We start from the raw sequence: 15,415 nt of genomic DNA, 5'->3' as shown, positions 1-15,415 counted from the left end.
CTAACACTGCACATAAAAACAAAGCCTCATGCACTCACTGTAAAAAGGATGGGCATGATGATGAGCATTGTTGGATTCTGCATCCAGAGCTGAGACCTAAGAAGTTCGAGGGCAAGAAGAAGAAGTCTGTTGCATCTATTCAGAAAGATTTGGGGTTAGACTTGGGAGATGAAACAACCATTGCAGCCACAGGTATTAAAGGTAAGAATTATGAAGCATTTACTAGTAATTCTGCACAATCTACCATTGATGAATAAAATGAGAGAAAAAGACATGAGCTTTTCCATATTAGAGTTATTTCCAAACATCAAAAGATTGATACTTTGTTTGATAGTGGCTCAAAAGTAAATTTAAATTCTGAAGCAATTGTAAAGAATTTGGGATTAGAAACTACACCTAACAAGAAACCATACCCATTAGGATGGTTGAATGACAAAGCACAACTACAAATGACTAGACAGTGCAAACTCAAGTTTTCTTTTGGGTCAACATTTGTATATGAGGTTGAGTTAGACATAATTCCTTTGGATATATGTGGAATTGTTTTAGGAAGTCCTTACTTGTATGATAGAAAATCTATTTTCTATAGAGCCAAGAACAAGTATCTACTTGTTAAAGATGGAATCGAATACTTTGTAAGAGCTCATAAGCTCAAGAATAATTATAATGTCATAAACTTAGGGCAGATGGAAAGAATGATAAATTCATGCAAACAATTCTTACTGATGGTTGTAAAGGAAAAGAAACTTGCTAAAACCAATGTATTTGAGGCTTGTAATGCTAAACATCAAGCTAATTTAGAAAATGTTGTTTCAGAGTATGATATCTTGTTTCAAGAACCTAAAGGTCTGCCATCCAAAAAGGAAATAGTACATGATATTATTTTACAGCAAGATGCTCCATTGCCTAACATTGGAATGTACAGGTTGTCTGCTTTAGAGAATACTGAAATCAAGAAGCAGGTGTGGGAGTTGCTCGAGAAAGGGTTCATCAGACCTAGCACATCACCATGTGGGTCACCAATCGTTTTGGTGAGAAAGAAATATGGCTCGTGGAGAATGTGCATTGACTACTGAGCACTGAATAAGATAACAATAAAAAATCGTTATCCCCTTCCTCTCATAGATGATCTTTTAGATCAATTGAAGGAAGCTGTTTATTTCTCCAAGCTAGAATTGCCCAGTGGATACCATCAGGTCAGAGTTGCAGAACAAGATGCATGGAAGACTGCTTTCAAAACAAAGCAGGGATTGTATGAGTGGCTGGTTATGCCTTTTTGCTTAACTAATGCTCTTGATACTTTCATGAGATTAATGAATGATGTACTCAGACCTTTTCTTGATGATTTTGTTATTGTGTATCTGGATGACATTCTGATTTTTAGTAAAACGTGGGAAGAACACTTAAAGCATGTTAAGCAAACATTAGATGTTTTGAAAAGAGAAAAACTTCATGTTAAACTCTCAAAATGTGAATTTGACAAAACATATTTAAATTATTTGGGTCATATAGTAGGGGGTGGTGAATTGAAGATAGATCCTTCTAAGGTGGCAGTCATTGTAAACTGGCCTAAACCCAAGTCTGCTATAGAAGTGAGAAGCTTCTTAGGAGAAGCACAACATTGGAGGAAGTTCATTTCTAACTTTTCCTCAATTACAGCTCCCTTACATTCTTTAACAGGATTGAACAAAGTGTTTTAGTGGGGAGGCAAACATCAGAAAGCCTTCGACACCTTGAAAGAAAAGATTAGTACAACACCTGTACTATCACTGCCTGATCTTCAAAGACCATTTGAGATCCAAACAGATGCCAGTGACTATGCCATGGGAGCAGTGTTGACACAACACGGTAAACCTATATGTTATAATTCTGAGACTTTTAATCCTGGAATAGCTAACTATCCTACATATGATAAAGAATTGTATGCATTAGTTCAGTGTGTAAAATTGGAAACATTACTTAATGGGCAAAGAGACAGTAATACATACTGATCATCAACCACTTCAATATTTACACTCTCAAACTAAGTTGCAACAATCAAGACACTATAGATGGATGGCTTTTCTACAACAGTTTCATTTAGTCACCGGATATAAAAAGGGCATACATAATAAGGTTGCAGACATGTTATCTAGACCTATTATAAATGCATCTACTATACTTAAGCATAATTATGTGTTACATGAAAGCTACATTGAACAATATGCTCAAGATATAGATTTCAAAGATGTATATGCAACTTTGAGTCAAGGCAAACGAGTAGAAGAATTGGATTATCATGTAAAGGACCAACTCTTATACCATTGTGGGAAGTTATGCATTCCACAAACTGAGAGAGTAAAGATAATTAGAGAAGCACACACTTCTCTGATATCAGGTCACTTTGGGGTAAGTAAAACAGTTGCATAGCTGCAAAGATTCTGTTATTGGAAAAAAATGAATGAGACAGTTTCTAGATATGTAAGAGGGTGTACTATGTGTGCTAAAAGCAAGCCCAACAATAGAAAACTAGGCTTGTACACTCCATTGTGAGTTCCTTCTCACCCTTGGGAAGGTGTTTCCATGGATTTTGTTGGAGGACTGCCTAAATATAGGAAAGGTCATGATTATCTATATGTTGTTGTGCATAGGTTCAGCAAAATGTGTATTTTAATACCTTGTAATAAACATATTACAGCTGAACAAATTGCAAAATTGTTCTTTGAACATGTATGGGTTCATTTTGGATTACCCACTTCCATTGTATCTGATCGAGACACCCGATTTGTGGGGAAGTTTTGGTCAAGTCTGTGGGAACTGATGGACACCAAACTGAAGAAAAGCACAAATTTTCATCCACAAACTGATGGCCAGATAGAAGTAGTTAACATGACAATGATCCAGTTACTCAGAGGATATTGCAGCAAACATCTTAAGCTTTGGGATGAACATTTGTGTTATGTGCAACATGCTTACAACACAGCAAAACACTCTTCTACACAGAGATCCCCTTTTGAGACCTGTTTTGGTTTCACACCAAGGTCTCCTTTGGAATTTTTCTTTGGTAAAGAAACCACAGTTGAGGGACACAGTGATGTGGACAGGGCAACTAGGTTCATTAAACAAATTCAGGAGATCCACCAGGCAGTACAAGAACAGTTGGAAAAGAGCCAAGCCAAATATAAGGCAAGGCATGAAGAGCATTGGATGGAGCATAGTTTCCAAGTTGGTGACCAAGTCTGGCTGTGTATCAGCAAGGACAGGATGCAAGGTGAAGGTAAAAAGCTAAAGCCTATCAGGTATGGACCCTTTAAAATACTTGAGAAGATTGGTGAAAATGCTTTTCACCTTGATCTACCAGCTTACATGCACATCTACTCAGTCCTAAATGCAAATTGCTTGAGATTGTTTGAGCCCTCTCTAATTGAGGATCCCGAAGAGCAGAGACAATTTCCTTATATTGATGACCTACTACCTGAATATCTTAATGAATTGCAAGAAGACACAGTTCTGGACAGGAAGGTGAGGACGATGCGCAGAGGAGATTTTGAGTACCTCAGAGTAGGGCTCAAGGGTTCAAAGCCGAGCAGTGCAAAGCGGATAGAGATTGGACAAGTGAGACAATTGTACCCGCACTTAGTCGATGCTTGAAAACCAACTTTTGGTGGTCCAAAAGCTTTTTCAGTGGGAAGGTCGTGATCCAAATTGGATCCATGAAAGATTATCATAGCACCATGACTATATCAAATCAGGACAAAACTTCGAATTCAAGAGCACAGAGCAATCAGGAAGACCTCTGAACAGTGGCAGTTGGTAGCCAGCGAGGAACGACGAGGACCTCGGTCAAAGCGCGCTGACCGAGGCCCATGGAGACTACGTAGGAGGCAAAACTGGAACCTGGGAAGCCCAAGTCGGGAAACAGAGGGCATTTCTGATGCCAATCACTCATCGCTGGGCATAACCCCTCGATAAGGAAAGGCCCCGAAGTGCTCGGTCGCATGGAAGCTGGGAAAACCGTGGGGAAAGCGCTAAAGGCTAAAGGCGGGACCTGCGCTCCAAAACCGACAGTATATCGGGGGTAGCCTTAGGTGGTAAGTGGATTTGGAGAAAAAATGAGTGATTCCATTCAACGCCCGATGCGCGGTAGGCGGAGGAAGAGAAAACCGCCACTCATCACATGCTAATAGTCGAGCAAGTCAACCGCGTGAAATGAGCGAATGTCGTCGGATCTGGGGGCTCCATATATAACGATGGAGATCGTGCCCGATGGAGAAACTAGATTTAACAGGGGATTAAGCTGCGACATAAATAATTTTGAAGTCCGATTTGACTGCTGGGATGGCGGATGACTCATTCCACAGTATAACTAAAAAAATTGAACTAATGAGGAAGAGATGGCGCAGTTCGTAGGAGGAAAAGTGGCCACTCCCTGTGAGCCATTGATGATGATGCTGAGACAGGGAACTCCAAGCGAGCAGCAGCAGGTGATCTGACGGGAGCGGAAGAGGAAGCGAGTAGTCATGAGATTGATTGGCTTTAAAGCCATGAACAGACAGAACATAGGACACCGAATACGGAGAAGAGAAGAAAAGGAAGAAGACAGAGAGAACAAAGAGATAGTGAAGCAAGAAGCAGAAAGATAGAGAGCCGAGCTAACTTAAGGCAGCAACGAGCATACAACAAGCTTGAGAGGTTCAAGCCAATCCCTGAGAGGATCTATCAGGAATTGAGCACCACATTGGACTCCTTCCATTGTAGACCAGAGAGGTCAAGAGCCGGTAAGGAAAAGAGTCTGTGCACTCTAGTGGCTTGGGGAATCCAAGAACCACCCTGCCAAGCAATTCTGTTTCAGGAGACTTAGATTGAGCTCCTCATTGTAATTCTCTGCTTGAAAGACACAATAAAAGAAGGCCACCACTAAAAGCTGGACCAGAGACGTAGCCCTAGAGGATAGGGTGAACTCCTTATTAATTTGTTGTGTTCTTGTAATTGCTTACTGTGTTTCTTTGCTGTTTTCCATTTTCCAGTGTCCGTGTATTTTGCAATCCGATTGATTCATTGCCTAAAAGAACATAGACACACACCAGCACATGAGTCTGTTATACCTTCATTCAATAATCCTTTAACTAAGATCACTCAAGGGTGATTATCAGATCAATTATGTTTTATTTTTTTGAGGTTTCAAGAGGCATTTGATTTCACTTTAATTTATGGAGAATAAGGGGCTATGATGTGGAATTCAAGAACTAGAAATCCCTCCTTGGGTTGAAGGATTTTAGCCTAAATACAACTTAGGTAATAAGAGTTAAAGAAAGTAATTTCCATAGGTTGTAGGGTGAACTTGTTCAATCCCTTATTCATAAAATGATATCTTGTGTGAATTGTGGTACAAGAACATGGGGAATCCTACATCATAAGAAATTCCTATTTTAAGAGAGATAGCCATAACTCTTCTAGAGTTCAACATTGAGTAATAAGGTGTATTTGGAGGGTGCATGCTTGGTGATCATACCAAGGATTCCTTCCCAAGCAATGAGCATAGCTATAAGGAGATTATAGAATAGTGCATTTGGATGTTCATGTGTTGATGTCAATAGCATAAATTTTAGGAAGCATGTATTATGTTTCCTTTATTGATTAATAATCTTATAGACTTGGCTCTACTTCTTAAATATCAAAGATGAGGTCTTTAGCGGGATTTAGGAGTTCAAATCTCTAGTTGTAACCTAGATAGGGAAGAATATCAAAGCCTTGAGATTAGACAATGGGTGTGAGTATACCTTCAAGGAGTTCAAGGGATTATACAAGGTAGGGATCAATAGGAAGCCAACTTTTTTTTTACAACTCACAACAAAATGAAAGAATCAACCCATCATAGGGAATGTTAAGGTTGTGATTCATGACGAAGACTTGTCAATGTTTCTTTGGGTAGAGGCTTGCAAAACAATAGTATACATTCAAAACATGTGTTCTCATAGTATCTTGGAGGACAAGACACTTAAGGGACACTCACTAGTGTGAAACTAGAGGTTAGACATTTTGACATCTTTAGATGTCTAGTTTATATCCATGCATAGGCGAAGAAGACGAACAAGTTAGAGCCCTCCACTAGGAAGGGATTATTTATGACTTATAGTGAGACTTTAAATGCATATAGAGTCTATACTATAGAGTAAAGAAAGATAATAGTGAGTAGGCATGGAAATTTTAAGGAAAATTTTGCATATAGCGAGTCCCGTGAGCCTATTCCAATAACAAATGATGAGGAATAGGAAGTTATAAAGTTTGAACTAGAGGCACCTGTGGCCCTGTGGCCTCCATCTCAAGACAATTTTTAGGTGAAGAGGAGGCATAAACTCTTTCCAATTATATCAGGAGAACCTAATGGTTCACTCAAACATTAAGGGATGCCTAAGAGTATGTTGAGACTCCTAGGAGAACATTTAGAGAGGAAAAAATTGAGTAAGTTGTAATACTAGATGGAATTAATGAACAACATCATATATTCCTAGTCGTATAACTTACAAGAGGCAAAAAACTAGTAGGTATGTTGGGATGCCACATTGTAAGAGTAACAATGGAACTTTTAGGGGCTCAATTTCAACCATGGGATAAATTTACATGTTTTTTTCAAAACACTAAGTCACCTAATTCCATTTTATTTGCCCAAATTTTATATAATAAAACTTGGTTTACTCTAAAAAAATGTCATGATTTTCTAGAAATTATATAATCCTTCAAAAATTTTAATATTTCTACAAAAATATCACCAAAGTTTTTATGCTTAGAATTTTTAGAATTAGTAATATTTACTAATATTTCCACACTTTAAGGTAAGAATGGGTCCTTAAAATTTTCCCTAGAGTACACCTCCATCATGAAAAATTATGTGTGGGACATAGTGCTAAGACAAAAACGGAAGTTAACTGTGAGTTCTAGGTTGCTCTACAAGATCAAGCATGTAGTATATGGTAAAATTAAGAAGTTCAAGGTGAGATTTGTGGAAAGAAGGTTCTCCAAAAATAGGGAATGGATTATGAGAAGACATTTATTCCAATCACTAAGTGCACTTACATTAGGGAAATTATGTCCTTAGTTTCATTTATGGGATGGGATATATCAATTGGATATGAAGACAATTTTCATAAATGGCATCAAGGAAGAAAATTACATAGAGTAGCTTCTAGGATTTGACATAAACGAAAAGGAATCCCATGTTTGCAAGTCTAAGAAAGACTTTTATGGACTCTAGTAGGGAGTAAAAGAATGAATTCTAGGATATATAGTTATTTGCAATTCGTAGGCTTCACCAAAAGTGAAGTAGATCATAATTTTAGTATTGTATGTATATAATTACTTTCTTACATGTGAAAAAGAATCTCATTGCAGGGTTGAACATAGATATAGATACCAATTTTGAGAGGAAGAACATTAGCATGATGCATTACTTCTTGGGTTTGGAGGTTTGCTAAAGATGAAAGGATATATTCCTTGGGTAGGGTAAGTATGCAATCAAGATCTTGACTAGGGATTAAATGGATGACTTAAAACCTATGACCACACCCATAATCACTAATCTAAATAATATAATAGATTCAAATCCAAATTTGGTGTATATAAAATTGTACATGTAGTTAATAGGTTTTGTGTGTTGGAAACAAGATTAAACAAAGAAGGTTGGGTGAATCAGTATTAAGGCTAATTTTACAAATATTGCCAATTTCTAATTTTTTTCTTTTACTTGGCAAACATTCATGTAAGAAACAACATAAATCAACACATGAACATAACAACAACACCATAAGCACCATACACATATGAACATAAAGGGTTTAACATGGAAACCCTTTCAGGAGAAAAATCATCAATATTTGTTTATATTATGATGTAAATCTAAAGCTGCCAATTAGATTACATCAAATATTTTATGAGCGGGTACTCATAGGAAGCACCGAATCCTTAATTTTCTTTGTTGGCACTAACTGACAGGAAGCACCAACTCCCTTGTGTGCTTTTCTAGTACCCACTAGCAGAAAGCACCAACTCGTTAATCTTTTTTATTGGCACCAACCAACAAGATGAACTAACTCCCTTATGCATTTTTATAGCACCCACTAGAAAGAACCACCAACTCCCTCTTTATAGACATCTTAACAACTTACAAGAATCACCAATTCCTTGATTTTTGCAAGCACCCACTTGTAGGAGACACCAACCCCCAAGTTGTATATTAAACACCAACTATGATGGAAGCACCAACTTCTTGTAGTTTAGGAACCAACTTGATGTCCATAAGGAACATGTTTTTTTATTCTATGGCTCTTACTCATCCTGATGCTCAACCTGAATAATCTCACGTCCTGTTTTTATCCTCAACGACCTTCTCTCGACATAGCCCATGTGACTCTCATTCTTCTCAACACTTCAATGACCTACACTTCAACAACTTAGCACTCTTGGAATCAATATTTCCATTGAGTCTACGCAATAGTAGCACTCAACCTTCTCTTCTCCACAGGCTCTCATGGCCTCATTCTGTAGCCTCTTCTCTTAGGCACTCTCATTCACACACTATTGCATTCCCCCAATGTCTCACACTATGTTTTGTGTTTATCCTCTATTATGCATAACGCAATGTAGGGAATCATGTTTTCTTCTCACTACCTAAGGAAGAACTCCAGTATGGCTGATGGAGCTTGAGACTGATTTGCATTAATAGCCTAAGTATGGGATAATTGTACTTAACCATAAGGCTCACAAGGCTTGAGACACCTGCAATGTTGTACAATTTGTGTGGATAGGAACGACCCACCATTTTTTAGACTCTTCTTAAATGTGGATAACCATAATTGAACCCATCATCCCGTAACAACTCCATTAAACTTATGTATTGGCCTTGTTACACGTCATTTTGTCGCATTAGGAAAATGACCATTGGTTTGGATCTTTCACTATCCACAAATGTGTCCCAAGAACATTCCCCTACAAAGTTAGAATATAAATCATCCAAAATAAATTGGAATTCCTGGATCCCATGGTATAAAACCTTGTTTCGTATATATTCACATTTTCGTAGCTAATTTTTGCGCATAAGCATATAAGACCATTAAGAGTTGTGCATAAGTACACATTGTCTTTCACTATGACTTGCAACCATGACTCAATGAATGTAAAATATAAAAAGTGAAGTCTAGAAGCATTGTCGATAGCATCTATTCCAACCAACAAGCTACGAATGAGTGCCTATTTAGTGTTGATCCCTCCCATCGTGGAGAAACTCCCCTTCCTTTGTGGAACCCCTATCCCACTAATAAGGAATCTCATCCCTTGGAGAATGGATCCATAACTTCCTATTCTCGGCCTATAAAGCAAATACAGGTTTGAGAATTGGGAGAGCACTGTTGGGAGTAGGTTTATTTTGTTGAGATTAGGTTGGAAGGATTTTCTTGCAAGGGAGAGGGTTGGAGATTCCAGAAGGGACTTGGAACATCAAGGCTATATGGTTGTAAGTGTTTTCTCCAGTTTTTTGAATATAAAAGCACTTGTTATTTCTCAATTACATCTTCATTGATTTAATTTGTAGGATTCCTTGATCACCTACATGTATTTTGGTTGCATATTGATAAGTTTATGATATATAATTGGTTAATTAGTCCATTTATCTCTTTGATTATATGTTGGATACTTTGATCTCTTGTTCATCTTTGTTTATCCAAATCTCTTTCAGGAAAGTATGGAGAAGCTATCAGGAGTGACGAGAGGACATCTAGAGCATGGAGTGAATGGTCAAAATCTTTGAGGGACTTCATCAATCATTTCATTAAATTGGTAAGAGACCTCTATCATTATATTTTCTTTCATCAATCAGATTATAGGGAAAGTTAGCAATTTATGTTTTTCTAGGGTTATTTGAAGTCTAGGGAGATTGCTCTTGTTCATAAGAGGGATTTGTCCTCATAACAAATTGGCAACTCCACTAGGGATCCGTCACATTCTCCTTTAGTTTTCCTTGTTTGATCTTTTCAACCTGCTGCCCAAGCCATCCTTGAGTGTCTTGAAATTTTAGAAATCTGGATCTTGGGTTGGATTTTATTTATTTTTTATTTTTCTTAATTTCCCAGTTGTGTGCACTTATACTTTAGGCACAATGAGCACTTCTACGCATTTACCTTTCAACAACACAACTTCTGTGCACTGGTTTACTCCAGAGGTTGTGCACATACTTGGAATTTTTGAAAAAATTACTTATTTCCTCTTCAAATCCAAACTTTTTATTTTTTCCTGTATTTTTACACCTGTTTGAACCTTCTGTGAGTTTTTGTTAGTATCACTAAATGTTATTTTGGGTTTTTCTTTTGATTTGTCTTGTTTTTGAAAATTAGGTTTGAGTCTTGTTTCATGAATGGTCGACCTATCAAAAGAGAGATTGGTTCGTCCTATTGAGTTGACTGTCTATCTTTCTTTTGTTGATTAGATTAGGTTTCAAGTCCAGTTTTCTCTTTGGCAAAAGTTTATTTTGAATATCAAAGTGAATGATTTACATGATTAGGTTTTGTTTATGAAAATAGTGCTTATGCTTGTTCTGAAATGAAAAATCATTTTTCTTTGTATTTCTTGAAGTGTTCATGAATTGAATTAGTTACTGCAAACAAAGTTATAGAATTCAATTAGGGAACATTCATTTTTTTAGTGATTATTGGTTTCTCATTACATCTTGCCAAATTTTTGACTGATTGTATGAAAAGAGAAGTTTCTTGATTTTTTGTGTTATTTGGGAAAACGAAAATTTTAATTTATTTTTTAATGTTGGGTAATTCGAAATTGGAAAGCTACATTTTAGGAAAAGGAATATAGTGGGGTTAGAGTTTTTGTTTATATTTCAGTTGAAAAAGTGAAATACTCTCTCCTTACTTCAGATAGATTTTTCATTGAAGTGAAAATATTAGATTGTCATTTTCGATTACATTAGGATTTGCGTTAGGCCATAATTTCATCAAGTCTCACATCCATTCCTCTCAATAAATACCAGCTCCTAAAATAAACACTAATTAAAGTCAATCTAGAAAATTTTATTCTTAGGGATATTTTCCACCTAGAGTAGATGTTGTAGGGCTTTGGAATAGGAAAGTGAGTAAACTTTCCAAAGCTGTAGACAAACACTAGAATCTTGGAATAGGGAGATAAATCCAATTACTTCATTTTTTCTCTGGTAAGCTCCCCTTACAAAGGAGTCAAGCACGAGATCATATTAGACCTCGTGAAGTGATTATACCCACTTCATTGGCTATGATACAGTGGTTTACACGTATTACAGTGGTTCAGAAAGGTAATTGGGGTCACTTCAAAGTAAACCTCCAATTAACCTTGTTGAGGAGCTTTCAAAGGGATTGAGATTTGTTACTCTGCCCTTTCGTGCACATCTGATCTAAGACGGTTCCCCTAGGTTTAATTGTTGTAGTTGGTAACCTTAGTGACCATAATCCTAGGGCTATTACCCAAGCTGATGACAAAGGGAAGGTCTTGCTATACCTGGAACAAATGTTGACTAGACTCACTTGGATGTTTTGGAGGGTAATTTTCACTGGAGATGGAATAAGTGAAGTTACTTGCACCATATTGTTTCATTAAGAATATTGTCAGTGTAATTGGTTCTACTCGCTCTATCTACAACCACTTTTCACTTTGATCTCTACGATGTTGGATTTCAAAATCAACTAGTGAGCTCGCCGTGAAAATCTTGTTTGCATGGTTTGAACCATTAGATTTAATAGCATGCGTTAAATTGTTTGCTTTTACTTTTTAGAGACTTTAATATTGGATTGCGGATATTATTTGATTGTGTGATAAATGTTTCATCATGGCTGAATCACCAAGGAAGTCACGTAGAATGAAATGTAAACCACCTGAATACACACCTAGTCAATTGCAAAAGATAAAAACTAAAAGGTCAAAATCAACTAGACCTAAAACCTCAAAAGAACATGAACATAAATAGTTTTACAATCTGAGAGAGTAGAAACTGAAGTGATTTTGACGCAAGAAATAAAATCAGACTTAGTTCATTGTAGCCCAGAGATTACCGAAGTAGTTCACACTAAATCTGATACTGGTGAAGTTTTGGATATTGAACTAACTGAACTAGATATAAAAGAACCTGAGTCTGAAGTTTCTCAACCTGAATCACCTTCGACTGCTTTAGCTCCTATGCCTGAGCCACCTTCACCTTGAAGAAATCTCATAATTACAACTGAATTACCTCTTGGGTTAATTCGTATTGAAGATATTACTATAAACAAAGAGGCATAACGACCTCATTCTCCATTTACTGGTAGTGAATCTTTTGACCCAAAAGTTCCTTTCTCTCCTTTCCTACCTGACCCTTGGTATATTACCACTTGGAATTTTTTAAGCCATAAATTTTCACCGCCACACATTCCTTTTTATTCATCACAAAGAACTATGTCAAAAATTCCTATTGGGAGCCAAGTCATTGATTCATATATGTTTACCAACTCCCCAAAATCACTATTGTATGGTGGTACATCAGTTCCTCTGGGTACTAGTCACTTACTGGGACTTTTTCAGGAGTTGCTTCTTCTCCTCAACCTTCTAATTGGTCATCTGGTTAATGTATGTCTATTGTTCAGAGCATGACTTCCATGCCTGAAGCGCTTACAACATCCTACCAACAAATTCATATGATATTTGGTAACTCTAGTAACCCTCAAGTAACCCCAATTGGTATTTACTACGAGCTTGGGGAGAAACCACCTTATCCTCCACCTGGAGGGAAACCTATTGTTGGGGGTCAACCTTTTACCAGAACTTATGGTCAGATACCTTAGCCCAGTCAAGGTAAACCTACTGTAAATCAACCTTTTCTTGGTACTCCTTATCCTAGGACAAATACCATATGGAACCCTACTTTTACTCAACATTATGGTCTAGTTTCTCCACAAGTGCCACTTTATCAACCTATTCAACCTACTAGACAAATTATTCCTCAAATACTTGTTCTAAGTATTTATGTACCTATCGAGTAGCATGTTCAAGGAATTCCTCAAACATTTGTCCAACAATCTGTCCAAGGAATTCCACAAACACCTATTCACCAACCAATTCAACGACTTGTTCAGAGTTCACCACAAACGTGTGTTCAAACACCTGTTTCACAATCGGTGCCAATTTCTCCTTAGACTCCTATTCCAGGAGTATCACAAATGATCGTTCTTGTTACCCCTAAAATATTTGTTACTCAGATTCCTCAAGAAACCCATCAAGTTTTTTCTTAACAAATCGGCCCTATGGGTCAGTCTATACCACATATTACTATTGGATAATCTATTATAGGAATAGTGCAAACACCTTTTCAAGGTCAATCTTATTAGGTTCCACCTTTTCAAGGACAATTTTTTCAAAGTCCACCTTTCCAAGGTCAAATTTTATAAAACCCACCTTTTCAAGGTCAATTTATTGAAAGCCAGCCTATTCAAAGCCAATTTTCTCAAGGTTAACCTTTGTAAGATCAACCTGTACAGGGGAAATATTTCTTAGTTAAAATGGGTCAAGCTCAACCTTTTCAAATTCAATCACACCTCGGTCATACTTATCAAGTCCATGTTCAATATCAACCTGATATGGTTCACCTTGGTTACCCTAGTGTAATTCTAATTCCAATGGCACAGGCTATTCTAGGTTAACCTGGTATCCTCCTTGAGGGGTTGGTATCAACCCACAAGGTTATGAAACTTTACCATAAGACCCTAACCAACAGTTACCATTTATTGCAACCTTAGATTTGCCAGATTTATCTCGGTTAACCAACGATCCTATTTATTGTTATCCTTATTGGTCGACGATTCCTACCAAGATACTGAATGACATACCCAAATTTGAAGGCAAATCTAGGGAATATCCATCCAACCATGTGATGACATATCATATTTGGTGTGCATCAAATTCTTTAATTGAAGATTCTATCCTTCTTCACCTTTTCCAATCAACTTTAACCAGTTCGACAGCCAAATGGTATTGTTATCACCATAAAAGTTTTTTTTTTTTCTAAACCTGAAGAGTTAAAATTGTTCCTAGTCATTGGTCCTAGATAGGTGTCGAGTCATTTTATGTTTTAATGGGTAGGTGATTGGTTAAGAGTCTCAAAAGTCTCATTTTCATATCCAAATAAAGTTTAACAACCTTATTCCATATCTTAGAAGTCTCACATTCTGTTTAGAACTCATATCTTAAACCATTTTGAAATTTTTTTTGGAATTAGCCCCAAAACCATGTTTTCGTAGTGCAGAAAGTGTAAAAGGCCTGTTTTGCACTACGAAAACGTTGCTCTTTTTGTAGCACTTTTCCCCGAAAATACTAAGTGCGCTACGAAAGCACAAATTCATAGGCAGTCTTGTCAAAACATCAATTCGTTCAAATTCCATTAATCTTTCATTATTAGGTATCAGCTAGGAGTCAGTTCTTAGGCATGTAACCATCCAAATCCATCATTTCAAATGTAGGGATCATCATGATAGGTAATTTCAAATTCGAAAGGGTTGGCTAGTTTCTTATTGCAGTTCGCGTGCAAACACTCAAATAGACTTTTTTCAAAGGATAAGCTTATGGTAATCTCGTACCAAAGCTTCTCTCATCTATGATTCAAGTGAGGCTCACCACCATAAGCAAGCGAGGCTACTAAACAAAAATTCAAGCGAGGCTGATTTGTTACAGGGATTCAGAGGAAAAGATGACAGAAGAAAGGGAAAATCACAGGTCTGGTCATTGCGTAAGAACAGAGCCTGAAAGCACCGAGATCTTAGCCAGAGATAAATTAGTAATGGAAGCCTTCAAGAAAACAGGATGTTGGAAATTTTATAAAAAATTGCAGGGAGGACACACTCAGGTGACAAAGGAGTTTTCCCTACATTTCACTGGCTCAAACACAAAGGTTGGAATCCTAAACTTGCAAATTTCTCCTGAGTTCATAGCTTTGGTGATAGAGATTCCTAGGGGGCAAGATATATGGTTCAAAAACTTCAGATTTGGCATGGAACCATGTAAAGTGTTTCTGAATCTAGAGTTTGTAGAAACAGACTTAACTAAGGCAATTCCAAGGAACTACATCAAAGACATCTATGCCAACTTTCTCTTCAACATTCAACGATATTTTACCTGTGAGGGGAGATATCATAAAGTATATTCATATCATTTTAAACTCCCGTTGCATTTTAAAGTAATAATTTCTTTAGATTTGCCTTTCTTCTTGTATCGAAGTATAGCTAAGATGGCAAATAAAGTGCAAATGAAATCTTAAGGATACGAAAGCTCCCTTTTTCATCATGGTCTAATTAAACTGATAGTTTTACATGAACTCAAAATGATAAACTGAGAATGGTCTTCATTTTTGTTTTTATGTGGTTTTGGAATGGAAAATCAAGAT

This window comes from Pinus tabuliformis, chromosome X (assembly GCF_031772625.1).
Source record: "Pinus tabuliformis cultivar Carrire ecotype Pingquan chromosome X, CPIR1, whole genome shotgun sequence".
Taxonomy (NCBI): Eukaryota; Viridiplantae; Streptophyta; class Pinopsida; order Pinales; family Pinaceae; genus Pinus; species Pinus tabuliformis.
The sequence above is the reverse complement of the archived record's forward strand: the minus strand, read 5'-3'. Positions refer to the sequence as shown.